Below are 14,255 nucleotides of genomic sequence, written 5' to 3'. Positions count from 1 at the left end.
TGATGCTATAAGACGGGAAGCTGACTCACTGGCAGCTGGGTGAGTCAGGAGGTGTTTGTCTGGAAACTCCCCTCGAGTGAAAAAAACAAACAGGAAACAAAAATGACAAGCAATACACAGGGCTGGAAATGATGGTGTGAGTACATTGATGTAAGACTATGCATGCGTTGGTGGTGTCTTATTTCTGAATTACCCAGAGGTCCCAGCACTCCAGGCTCAAATTATACTATATTGAATTGGGGGGAGAAATTCTACCAGGAGAAGCACATTTCTGAATCTCTGTTCTGCTCTATTAGTGGGTGTGGGGAAGGGCAATAGAGATGGGGAGCCCCCTGGATTTCCCCTGGAAGCAGGGGTTAGAGGAGAGGAGGATAGATGTTTATTCAGCTCCCTAACTGTAACAAGATGCAGTGCCTACTTCCTTCTCTTCCTCCCTTTTCTTCTCCTTGGACTTTCTAAAGTCTAGAGTTTGAGGTGGCAAAGAGGCAAGGGTCTGGGAGAGCTATGGGACTGAGCACATTAGAGCAGAAAGGTCCGGCTGCTTCGACTCCCCCTTCTCATACATGGCTAATGTGCTGGAGAAGAGTCCTTTAAAACAGGAGCTCAAACCTGAGGGCCACAAACTTCATATATATATATATATATATATATTTTACATATGTATACATACATATTTCTGATAATTACTTTTCAACATAATCAGTTTCCATTTAAAGCTTATTTATTTATTTTACATATTTAAAACACCAATCAGAGAAGGTGTTTATGACACAAAAGTCTGAGTTCCCTACATATCATTACTTATATTATTTATTATTTATGTTAATATTGATTTGAATATTAATGTTAATTGGCAATTGATTTCTATTAAACAGCAAATGGAATTTGTTCAGCCTAAGAGCTATATAGCTTTTTGGAAATATTATAGCACTCAAACCATTATAAAAACAAACAAATAAAGGCTAAGAATCCTTGATTTAAAAGTTCCCAGAGCCAGAACAGACTTTGGAGGCCAACTAATATGAATCCTCCATTTTACAGATGAGAAAACTGAGGCCAAAAGTCACAAGTACGTAAGTGGAAGGGCTAGGATTCAAACCAAGATCCTCTGGCACCCACCCCAGGGCCCTTTGTCAGTGTCCTACTTGATCTCTTATTAGTAGAGGACGGTTAGGGCTTGAGGGTACGCTGATGGAGAAGCAGATAGGTGGTGTAGTGGATAGAGCATCAGGCCTTGAGTCAGGAAGACTGAAGTTCAAATCTGGCATCAGATTCTTACTAGCTGTGTGACCATGGGCAAGTCACTTAACTCTGTTTGTCTCAGTTTCCCCATCTATAAAATGAGTTGGAGAAGAAAATGGCAAATGACTCCAGTATCTTTGCCAAGAAAACCCACTATGGGTTTGTGAAGAGTTGGACACAACTAAACAACAACATACTGATGGAGAATGATTATAGTTCTTTTTGTTCTACCTCAAACCCCAGATTAAATGCAGTTGTAATCAGGAGACCATCAGCTAAGGGCACAAACTAGTCATTAGGCTATAACTATACAGGGTCCTTCTCTTTTAGGGAAATAGAAAGGAGCTGGTTGGTAGCAGGTGACATTTACACAATCCAGTGTGCAAGCAACAGACCACACAATTCATTCTCAAACTTTAACTTGGATGATCTCTCAAGACAACACTGAATTCTTTTGTTTAAGTAATGTTGGCTAATAGGACTTTTAAGTGGTAGCTGGTGGGAGAGCATGGAGGCATTCATGCATGTGAAATCAGAACAACATCCACAGGGTGGAATTTCTTGATGAAAGAGATTTTAGAAGGAATCAGAGACCTCCTGAAGTTAGCTCCTGTCATTCGGAAAGTCATAATAAGGATCAGGTCCAGGAGTGGGGGGCTTAACAAAAGGGGAAAAAGGGAAGAAAGATATTATGAACCAAGGGTTTTTTTTTTTTTTGGTTTGTTTTTATTAGCCGTTTCAAAAAGAATGATGTATGATTTTTCTCCTGTATTTTTAACAGTCTAGATTTCATCTAGGGTGACTCATTGTTAAAATACACTATGCATGCTTCAGTTTTAATGGAAGAAGAGCTAAAATAAATAGCAAGACATAAGTGTCTGATTTACTAGGAAGGACAGAATTACTAAATCATATATTCAAAGGAATTGAGATCGGGAACTCTGATTTCTACTTGGCAGTTGTAACTCCCGTTTATGGGTCTTCCTGAAACAGTTTTAAGTGGGTTACCTTTATTCCACCCATCAGTCTTATACTTGTCAGCTTGTAATGTGCCATCAAAGTCAGGTTGAACTCATGTAGGCCGTATCTAGGAGACCATGCGTGACAAATGCTGCCTCTGGAGTCAGAAAACTGGGTTCAAATCTCTTACTATTTCTATGATACAGGAAAAGTATTTTGACTTCCTGGGACTCAGTTTCCTCGTGAGGAAAATGAGAAGATTGGACTAGTTGGCCTCTGAGGTCTCTTCCAGTTCTAGGATTCCTTAAAAAGGATTCTTTTAATATTTTTGGCTCTGTGAATCAATCAATCAACATTTATTAAGTGCCTACTATATGCCGGGCACTATGCTAAGAGTTGGGGATACAAAAAACAGACAAAAGAGGGTCTCTGCCCTCAAGGAGCTTATGTTCTAATGAGAGAGACAACATACAAATATATATAAAGGAAGCTATATACAGGAAATAAGAAATAATTAACAGTGGGAAGGCACTAGAATTAAAAGAGGTTAAGAAGGTTTTTCAGTACAAGATGGTATCCATTGATTGAAAAAAGGGCTCTATTTTAATGCTTCAGCCTTTGTCAAATCAGACCATTATGTCTCAGAATTATTTTTATTTTAAATTCAATTATAAAGCAATAAAAACATACCTACATTTCTACTAAATTTATCCACAGCATTTTTTAACTCATGTTGTTGTTCAGTCATTTCAGAAGTGTCTAACTTTTTATGACCCCCATTTGCAGTTTTCTTGACAAAGATACTAGAATGATTTGCCATTTCCTTCTTCAGCTCATTTTATAGACGAGGAACTGAGGCAAACAGGGTTAAGTGACTTGCCCAGGGTCACACAGCTAGTAGGTGTTTGAGGCTGGATTTGAACTGAGGAAGATGAATCTTCCTGACTGGGAGTTAATACTCTATCCACTGGACTATCTAGCTACCCAGCTCTTACCCAAATACATTTAAAACTTTCCAAAATGTATGCACAAAAATGAATTGCTGATACCTATATCTTGCTAGGCAATACTTCTGGGTAATGTATCTATAGCACCTGGGGCACCCCCTGTTACATGTGGGCTTTTAGGAAAGCTACCCCAGCTTTAGGGTATTTTGTGAAGATACACTAAAACCCGCAGCTCATAATCTTGCACCAATATGTTTACTTTTACCAGTCATCTAGATTATATATTACTTCAAAACAAAAGGCAAATCAAATAGCATAGAATAACATTAAAAATAAAAGGGGGAAACAGGAAAGGAGGAAAAGAGAAAAGAGCTGGCAATCCCAAAGGCAAAACTTGTCTTTTTAGAATAATAAAAAGTATTAAACCTTGAAGTATAATTAGAATTAATATTTTAGTAAAAGAAATATAATTTGTTTCATTTAATATTCTTTCTATTTAATAGTTTTCATAATTGAAGTAGATAGAAAAGATTAAGATAGATTTCATTCCCTTCAGCCAACTTCAAGAATAACTAGAGAAAAATGTTAGAATAGAAATTATATTTGTTATTTCAATCAATTAACAACTATGTATTAAACATCTACTAGACTCACGTTGGTATTAGACCTTTGGAATACAAAGGTAAAAATGAAACAGTTTCTGTCCTCAAGGAACTTATATTCCTTTAGACTTGCTTATAGCATTAAGTGTGAATGATATGATTTTTCCATAAAAGAAAAAAAAGAATTAACATGTTGGATCAAGAAACAAAATTCATGAATAGGTTTTTTTTTTTTTACAGGAAGTATATTTAATAGAAAATATCATACCTAGATAAATCAACAGGTTGGTTATTTAAAATAGATTATGCCACTACAAGTTCAAAAAATGGAGGCATAGAAGTAAAGCTATCTGATCAATTCAAACTAGAAATCATAGAAAGAGAAACAGGATGCTACTTAATAGTAAAATAAGTTGCATAACAAAATATTTACCAATATACAGGCACAAAATTTTACAATAAAATTTGGAAGAGAGGATTATCAGATATGCAAGCAGAAAAGGACAAAAATATAATAGGAGACCTCAACCCTCCACTATCAGAATGTAAAAATCAAATTAAAAGATTAGCAATAAAGAAATCCTTTATTTAAACTGCTTATTAAACAAATCGGTATCAGTAGATGTATGCAAGCTTCTCAAGGGCAGGGGCCTTCTTGTATTCATGCTTTTGTTCCCAGTATCTAACATAGGGCCCAGAACACCTTAGGCAATTAATAAATTGTGATCAATTGACTGATATAGATAACTAAATGGGAGAAGGCAATTAATATGCATTCTTTTAAAGTACACATGGAACATATACAAATTGATCAAACAAGAGTTCCAGAAAAATTAGAGGCTGAAATTATGCATACCATATTATAGGACAAGGCAATAAATTAGAATAAAATAGCTAACATTAGCAAAAAAGTACAACTATATGAAAACTGTAAAAATAACATTTTAACCAATGATTAGGTTAAAGGAGGGGAAAAAAAGAGAAAAAGATGATGAGAACAATAACACCACATATCAAAATCTATGCACTGCAGTCTAAATGGTTCTTAGATTTAAATCTAATAACTTATAAGAAAAAAGGGGAAAATACATAAAATAACCTTTCATTAAGCTAGAAAGGGGTGGAGGGAAAAATCTTAATTCAAAAGAAAGTTAAAAAAGAGATTTTACTAGGCTAAGAGCAGACATGAATAAAACACAATGAGAAAAAGAGTGAAAATAACCAAACTGGTTAGTTTTTATGACCAATAAAATAGACATACTATTTGACATCTCAATTTGGAAAAAAAAGGAGAGAAAAAATACAAATTAGAAAACATACGGACTTAAAAGGAAAGGTCACACACAATACAAAAGAAACCAGGAATATTACTAGAGAAAATTACCTGAAACTACCGTTTAAAAAATGAGAAAATTTAAAGGAAATGGATAATTATTTACAAAATGTCAATGGTCAAAAACTGACAGAAAAGCAAGTGACTTTATTTAAATAGAAGAATCTAAAAGTAAAAAATGACAAATCGTAGCAGAATGCTTCACTTTATCTCCTCAAAAACCAGCCAATGAAAAACCCAAGAACTTATCTCCAAATGGTATTATGATAGAATTATTTAAAATAGACCCAAAGCCAAATAATTTTTATTTTATATAACATATGATGACTGTAGGAGAGAATGAACTTGAAGATTTTGCCTCATTTAAATATAATTTACATGCAAGTCAAGACATCACCTCTCTGATGCCATTGGTCCTCTTCAAGAAGAAAGAATGAAAAACAGAGAAAGATTATTTTCAGAACCTTTTGTGAGTCCAGTATGGTATTGATTTTAAAACTAGGTAAAGATAACATAAAAATAAAATTAAAGAATATTTTTTCTACTTCCCATGCAAAAATAGGAAATAAAATATTAGCTAAAAAATATAACAATATATATAGGAAAATTCTTCACCACAATCATGCAAAGTTTATACCAAGCAAGAATAGTTCAATATCAAAAAAGACTACCAAAATAATATGACAGATATCTCAAAAATCTAAACCAACCAAACAAAAAAACCTCAACAAACCCATATGCAGGAATGACTTGGGTAAAAAAAAGAAGTTTTCAGTCCTGATAAAAATCCTAAAAATGCTACGTATAGAGGAACTTTCTTTCAATATAGGAAAAAGCATCTAGAACATATTAGTTATACTTTATTAAAGAATAGGTACAAACAAACTTAGGAGACCCATTTATACCATTTTTAATTTGACCAAGTAGTTGGGGCTAAGTGGCTCAGTGGATCAATTGTCAGGCCTGAAGTCAGGAAGATTCATCTTTCAGAGTTAAAGTCTGGCCTCAGAAACTTGCTGGTTGCTTGACTCTGGGCAAGTCACTTCACCTTGTTTGCATCAATTTCTGTAAAATGATTTGCAGAAGGAAATGGCAAACCACTCCAGGATCGTCATCAAGAAAATCCCAAATGGGGTCACAAAGAGTTGGACATGACTGAAAAAATTAAACCATAACAAAAGTGGGAATTTTTCAGGGCTGGGAAACTTGTGGCCTTAAGGTCATATGTGGTTCTCTAGGTCCTCCAGGGCAGTCCTTTGACTGAATCCAAACATCACAGAACAAATCCCCTTAATAAAAGGATTTGTTCTCTAAAACTTGGATTCAGTCAAAAGGCCACACCTGAGGACTTAGAAGGCTGTAGGTTTCCCACCCCTGTAAAAATCTAGTAATTTCAATCTGTCAACAAGGCAGGAAAATATACATTAGAGGGTAAGAATAGAAATGAAGAGGTCAAAATATAATTATTTGCAGAAGACATGTTAGGGTTCATAGAAAATTTGAATGCCTCAATCAAAAAAAAAAAAACAGAGACAATAAGTAAGTTTGGCAAAATCAAAGGCTAACTCACAGAAGTCATCAGCATTCATACTAGTAACAAAGATCAAGAAAAGAAACCCAATTTACAACAGCAAAATTATAAAATATTAATGAATTAGAAATCCAAAGGAGCTGTAGATGGAGAACTTTATACATCCATATCTACATGTACATGTATACATGTATACATACATTTTCTTGTTATTTCATTGATAAAGGGGGCATTCTCAGTGGAGAAACTCTCTCACCAATGCATATTAGAAATTATTGTGCAATGTTTAATCTTAGTTGTCTAGCTCACTGACACTTAAGGTATGTGTCACAGGTGGGTTTTGAAGCCACATTTTCCTGACTCCAAAATCAAGGTTAGCCCTCTGCCAGGTTACTTCTCATAAAACTCTAATGACCAAGATAAAGGAAGATCTAAATAACTGGGGGGATACTCAATATTCATGGATGAGTTGGATTAATATAGTAAAAATGACAATACTCTCCCAAATAATTTATCTGCTTTAATGTAATAGTAATCAAAACACCAAGGGGTTTCTTTTATAGAACTATTCAAAATCATAATGAATTTTATATGGAAATACGGGCAAGAATATTAAAGGGCACGGAGAAGAGCTGATAAAAAGCTCTCATGCTCTCAGACTTCAAAATATATTACAAAGCAGTTATCATCAAAACTCTCTGCTATTGAGCAAAAAATAGAGAAACAGATCAATAGATGCCAGATATCTAACCACACATATACAAAGCATTATTGACAGACCTTTATTTGGAAAATAAAAACTGAGGAATATATTCATTATTTAAGAAAGGTTATCTGGGAAAATGGATTGTCAATTTGGTAGAAAGAGATTTGGACCCACATCTCACACTGTATCTTCCTATAATTTCCTACTCAATGAGTCTTCACCATTTTAAAAAATTATTATATTAATTCATTTTTATTTTTATACTATAGATACTTCCTACTAGGAAGTAGGCAGGCAGCTGGTGTTGAAATGGATAGAGTGATAGGCTATCCTGAGTTCAAGTCTAGTATCAAAGACTTAGCCATGTGTTTCTGGGCAAGTCACTTAACCTCTATTTGTCTTAGTTTCCTTGACAGTAAATTAAGGATCGATAATTGCACCTACCAAGGTGGGCAGCTAAGTGGCATGTTGGATAGAATGTTGAGCTTGGAATCAAGAAGACTCATCTTCATGAGTTTAAATGCAGCCTCAGAAACAGTAATTGTGTGCTTCTGGCCAAGTCACTTACCTCCATTTGCCTCAGTTTCCTCACCTGTAAAATTAGCTGGAGAAGGAAATGGCAAACCACTCCAGTATCTTTGACAAGAAAACCCCAAATGGGCCACAGAGAGTCGGACAGGATTGAAAAGTGACTTACCAACAAAACTTCCCCAGATTGTTATGTGGATCAAATGCGATAATATTTATAAAGTACTTAATATAGTGCCTGGCATGTAGTAGCATTTAATAAATGCTCGTTTCCTTCCTTCCTATGCCAACTATAGTAACCTCTCATATCACATAAAACAACAAAAGAGTTAAGCAAAATTACCAACTCCATCAACCATGACTGAAGGAACCCACAATATTTTGTACTCATAGCCCTAGCACCTCTCCACTCAGAGAGAAGGAACATTCCAAAATTAGTTACGTAGAATAAATATTAATCATGCACTGACCTGGGTCTTACGGTCTTTGCTCATTACTCCATTTTGCAAGGCTTTTAATGGGTGCGATTTGACTGTTAACTTCTAGGAAGATCTGTACATTTTATACAAATAATGTGGAAGCAACCTCAGTTTCCTTGTGCACTGAATGCTTAAAATCTTTATTACTGATAATACCTACTTCCCAAATGTAAGTCTCCCTTGTAATGAAGAAAAAGTGAAACAAAAAACAATTAGAACATGGACTGATTCTGATGAGCATTTGCTATGTATGAAACATTCTGCCTTTAATGTTCCCCACTTTTTTTTTTAACTATTTTTATATAACAAGATTTAAAAAATATTGTCCATTTGGTATTTGCATTAGCTTTGTGACTACAGTGTGCTCTTGTTGTGGGGACCTTTTAATTGATTCTGAGCTGAGCTAACAAAAAGAAAAGTTACATCTATCTACATGCAAATTTTCTACATAAACACGCATTTATTTTTATTTAGAATTGTTTTTTAGATGAGGTTTAGACCCTTTGTGTTATTTTAGCCTAAAATATTTCAAGTAAGAAACTTTGTGCCTAGAAGGTTTTTTTAAAGTTTATTTCAAGGACTCTTGCCTCCCTGTAGTTCGATAGCCATGAACTTAGGGTGGTTTTCCAGAACAATCTGTTCTTTTCCTCTACTTAACCACAGCAAGAAAAGACAGTGATTTTCCTGTGATGCCTCTTACAATTATCTCTCTTGTGAAAGACCTTTTAGGAGGAGCAGATTGAAAATCACAAGCTCTTAGGGTCAATGACAATGATGTTTAGCAGGCCAGGGTTGACCCAGGGCATGTTGGTAAAAGTACCCTTGGGAAAAACTCCCTGAGATGATAGTTGTGTCTTGACCCCAAGGTTTCAAGTGATGAAACAGCAGCACATCATGGCAGCTCATCATTTCATCCTCCGCCTGAGGGCTCAAAGAGGAGACTGGAGGGTCATTTTGCTTCTTAGAGGTGCTCTTTAAAGTAGACCTTTGTCTTTAAAGCATCACAGGGACCTACCCCTCCTCACTGAACCAGAGGAGTTATTGAAAGTAAAGGCTTTGCCCTAGGGTACTTCCAATCGAAGAATGCTTGGGTGGGTGCATGCTGCCTGGCAGGGCAAAAGGACTCGGCTTCAACCTTTACCACCCCTGCTCCTTTCCCTTCAATAATCTTGAACTGATGCAACACAAGAAGGTGGAGAAGGAGTCTTTGAAAGGGCCTTTGCCCACCCAGTTTGTTATTTTTAAATCTCTTTCTGATTGAGAAAGATGTGAATTAATGTCAGAGTAAACATGGTGGGGAAACCATGGAGATGTAGACTGGCCTAATGCTGAAACAGTCAAGATCTGATATGTATAAAAATATGTGTATTTATATATATGTATTTACATATTTATATGTATATATGTACATGTATAATTATGTGTGTATATATAATTGTACATAATAAAATATGTAATAGATTTATATATACACACATACATATATACATTGTGTGTGTATATATGTGTATGTATGTGTACACACACACACACACACACACACACACACACACATGCTTTGATTTTGATTGTATATAATTCTAAAGCAAGATCTATGAGAGACAGCAATGCCACAGTGGAACATGGCACATTTGGACTCAGAAAGACCCGAGTTTGAGTCCTGCCCCGGATGTGTACTAGCTGTATGACCCTGGGCAAATCACGTAATTGTTCTTTGCCTAAGTTCACTCAGCTTTACAACAGGGACAGTAATAACAGCTGTTCCATGGGGTTGTTGTGAAAATCAAATAAGACTAAAGTAGGTAAATCTCTGCCAGGACTAGTAATTTTTAATTATATTAGTAATAATTAATCATTATAACAAATTATAGGATTAATAGTAAGACACACTAAACTTATGGGGCTAATAAGGGCAATATTTGTTCATTCGAATTCCCTTATGACCCATGCACATATTTCAAATATGGGTGGCTTTCTGTAAATATGGAGATAATCTTCATTTTCTCTGGCTGTCCCCCTTGATATATGCCTCTTCGCTTCCACAATTTTCTTTAAGTCCCACCTAAAATCTCCCTTTTTAAAAGAAGCCATTCCCAATCCCTCTTAATTCTAGAGCTCCCTCTCTTTTGTACATATTTTGTACATATTTGTTGGCCTGTTGCCTCCCCTCTTAAATTGTGAGCTCCTTGAGGGTAGGGACTGTCTTTGGCCTCTTTTTTGTATCTTAGCACAGTGCCTGACACATTGTAGGCTCTTAGTAAATGTTTACTGATATGATAGATGGTCCAAAATCACTAAATTGTGGTGAACATTTGTAAAGGCCTATAAATGTTTTAGGGCACCTAGATGACACAGTGTATAGACCACTGGGCCTGAAGCCAGAAAGACTCGTCTTCATGAGTTCAAATCTGGCCTCAGACACTTATGAGCTATGTGACCCTAGGTAAGTCACTTCACCCTCAATTTCCTCATCTGTAAAATGAGTTGGAAAATGAAATGGCAAATCCCTCCAGAATCTTTGCCAAGAAAACCTCAAATGGGGTCACAAAGAATCAGACAGGACTGAAACAAGTGAACAACAACAAAAATAAACATTTTATAGATTAAGAAAGTGAAATGGAAAAAAAAAATGGACTAAATCCTCATCCTAATAGATTTCTCAGGGCCTAGATCTGTTGCCAACACAAAGGAAAACTCTGCCAAAAGCACCTCACCTGGAGAGCAACAGTGAGACATGTTTATAGAGTATTCCCAAGTTGAGTCAGGTCAAGAAGCATTTATTAACTGCCTGCTTAGGTGCCAAGCATTGGGCTGGGAGATGATGGGTAGGGCACTTATGGCCATCTACATTTTACAGAAGAGGAATGTGGAGCAGAGAGGAGTAAATGTACTTTTCAGGGAATCACAAAGCTGGTTAGTGTCAGAGTTGGGAGCTCTACGATTTCTACCTGTCCCCATCCCTGTTTAATGACTATACAGATGTTGTAAGGCTTAAAGAGTCAGAGCTGGAGGGCATTTAGGCCAGCCCTCTCATCTTACACATGAGGAAACTGAGAACTGATGGTCAGTTTACCAGATTACCATGTGGTCGAGCCTGGAATAGAGCCAAGCTTCCTTCTCTAAGTCTCAAGGAGTGCCCATTGCCCTGGGCTGTGCATAAACCAAAGGAATTCCTAATTTTGCCTAGGTCAATCTTCCCTTTCCTCTAAAATTCCCTTAATCGGATGAGGGTACCACCGTCCTCACAATCTTCATGGTCTCCAAGGTTTGCAACCCTGGAGTCTTTGCTGGCCAACCCCATTTCTACATCCCCACCTCTAATCAATACCAAGTCTTTTATATCTCTGTATCTATTTCTCTTCTATCTACTTTAATGTTCTCTATTCTAATTCAAGCCCTGATTCAATTTAACAAGCATTTAAATGCCTAAATAAATGCCTAAATTTAAATGCTAAATGATAACATCCAACATTTATTGCATGATTCCTATATGCCAAGAACCATACTAAGCGTGGGGGACACAATTGAAAAGAAAAGTAGTTCCTGTTCTTCTGGAGCTCACTTTCTAACAGGAGAAATAACATGGAAATGGCTACATGATCACAAGATAGATACTTTGTTAACTGGAGGTAATCTCATAGAGAAGGCATTAATTACTCAATGAAGGGAACTGGAAAAAGATTCCTTGCAGAAAGCATCATATGAATTGAAGACTTGTAGGAAGCCAGGAAATGGAGACAAGGTAAAAAACATTCCACATATAGTGTACAGCCCAGGAAAAGGCCATGGAATAGGAAGGTGGTGTTTCATACAAGGAAGAGCTAGGCAGCAAGGTGGGAAAGTAGATAGGATGACATTAGTCCTGGAATCACAAACACCTGAATTCAAATCCATAGACCTGTGGCACTGATGAGATATGTCACCCTGAAAATATCATTAACCTGCCTACTTCAGTTTCCTCATATGTGAAATGCGGGAATGTGAAATGGGGGAAAAAAACACCTATGTCCCAGAGAAGATATGAAAATTGAAAAAAAAAATAACATTTCAAAGAACTTTACAAAACTTAAAACGGTATGTAAAAGCCAGTTATTACCATTAGTTTTAGGAGCACAGAAGCCAATGTTACTGAATCAAAGTATGTAAAGGCAGGCAAAGTAGGAAAAGGCTACAAAGGTAGGAAGAGATCAGGTGGAAAAGGACTTTAAGTGGTAAATAATATTTTACACTGATCTTGAAAGTATTAGGGAATCTGGAGTTTTTGAAGTGGGGTGGGTGATAAGGTCAGGCTGCAACTTTAGGGAGATCGCTTTGGCAGCTGAGTGGAAGACAGAGTGGAATGGGGAAAGATTTGAGGCAAGGAGATCAACCAGAAGACTATTGCAATAAGCTAAATGTGAAATAGAGTTGGGTAGCTTGAGTGGCACAGCCATAGAGCACCAGGCCTGGATTCATCTTCCTAAGTTCAAATCTGAACTCAGATTCTTGCTAGTTGTGTGACCCTGGGCAAGTCACTTAACCCTGTTTGCCTCACTTTCCTCACCTGTAAAATAGCTGGAGAAGGAAATGGCAAATCACTCCAGTATCTTTACCAAGAAAACCCCACATAATCTCACAAAGAGTCAGATATGAGTGAATAACCACAGTGAAAGGTGTAAGACACCAGGAAATGTCAGAGGGGAGAAAGGGTTTATGTTGTTGAAGGCAGAACAGATCAGATACGTGGGGAGAATGATGGTGAGCAGTAGAGGATGACGCCTTGGTCATCTACTCCCAGGTCAGGAAAGACTTTCTAGGTAGGGAGAATGAGGACAGGAAGAAGGATGGATATGGGGATGGAGATGAGGACAGAGATGAGAATAGACTTGGGGATAGAAATGAGGGTCCTCGCCTTTCGCAGTTATTCCCCATTCGTTCCCCAAAGAAGGCGCCTTGCTGAAGCTGAGCTGCCCAGGTTCATTTTCTTATCCTACCAGCCAAGTCCAGATACTCTCGAGGGGAGGTCCAGAGTGATGCCTTCCACAACAGCTACCTGCGACCTTGACCTTGGCCTAGGGTGCGGCCAGCGCCAGTGCAGCGCAAACGCCCTTGCCCTTCCATTCTTACCGCGAGCCCCGCTTTTTTTGAAACATCACATTCCATTGGTCCCTCGTGCTTTCCCGCCCCTTCTCCAACCCACCCCTTTTATCACCATACCTCTTCCCTCCTGGAGCTCTTGTTCTCGATGGCTTTGCACTTGGGGGCGTACACCTCTCCTCCCTTGGTTTTGGGAAACGAGATGAGGCTGTGCGGTGGGGCAGGGGTGAACCGGGCTGCTGAGGGTTACAAGGTTTCAGCCTTGAATGAACACCATCACCCCTCGTACTCAGATACAGCCCTGGAATAGTCTTGCTGTGGACTCTGTGTACTAGTTCCTTAGTGATGGAGAGTTACCTCAATGGATGTCTACCCTTGAAAACAAATCGAGTGTTCTGAATCCTGCTGGCGAGGAGATCGGGGAGCCGGGTTCCCTACATCCAACCTTACAAGCTCATTTCTTTACAACCCTGCCAAGTATGTAGGGTGAGAATTTATCTCCCCATTTTACAGATAAGATAGTAAGACCATTACGAAACAAAATGTTTCATGAGGTGCACACGGTGATTCCCCTTTTTCAAGCCGCTCAGTTCACTTGCCACGATTGAACCCCCGACCTGCGTGTACAGTGAGGGTTAGGGCTAGGTGGAAACTCTATCACCCTCTGGCCACAAGACAAAGTTCATGGGAGGGGATAGTTTGGTGAAAACCTGAAAGAAGATGTACATTTTAGAAGGTCTGGGGAATAAGGGATCCAGGTATCAGATTAGTTGCAAGTGAAGGATGCTGCTCCCTCAAACTGAATATAAGGATGAGCAGTTTGGATTCTTGTCAAGCTCACTCAACCACTT

The 14,255-nt window shown here is 37.6% G+C and overlaps 1 protein-coding gene across 4 annotated transcripts in view; it reads right to left on the bottom strand.

Annotated features, from left to right (window-relative positions):
* SPATA16 (spermatogenesis associated 16) overlaps positions 1-13,453 on the bottom strand; it is a 319,130-nt gene extending 305,677 nt beyond the window's left edge. For 3 of the 4 annotated variants that reach the window (XR_011969102.1, XM_072618454.1, XM_072618456.1), the window contains exon 1: positions 13,302-13,453. The gene's annotated coding sequence lies outside the window, so the exon portion shown is untranslated. Of the gene's footprint in view, positions 1-13,219 lie in introns of all 4 variants that reach the window. The other variant, XM_072618455.1, reaches the window with a different exon arrangement.
* Between the last annotated feature and the right edge of the window lie 802 nt (positions 13,454-14,255).

The sequence above is a fragment of the Notamacropus eugenii genome, chromosome 6, assembly GCF_028372415.1.
Source record: "Notamacropus eugenii isolate mMacEug1 chromosome 6, mMacEug1.pri_v2, whole genome shotgun sequence".
NCBI classification, from domain to species: domain Eukaryota; kingdom Metazoa; phylum Chordata; class Mammalia; order Diprotodontia; family Macropodidae; genus Notamacropus; species Notamacropus eugenii.
This window is presented reverse-complemented; position numbering and strand designations above follow the sequence as displayed.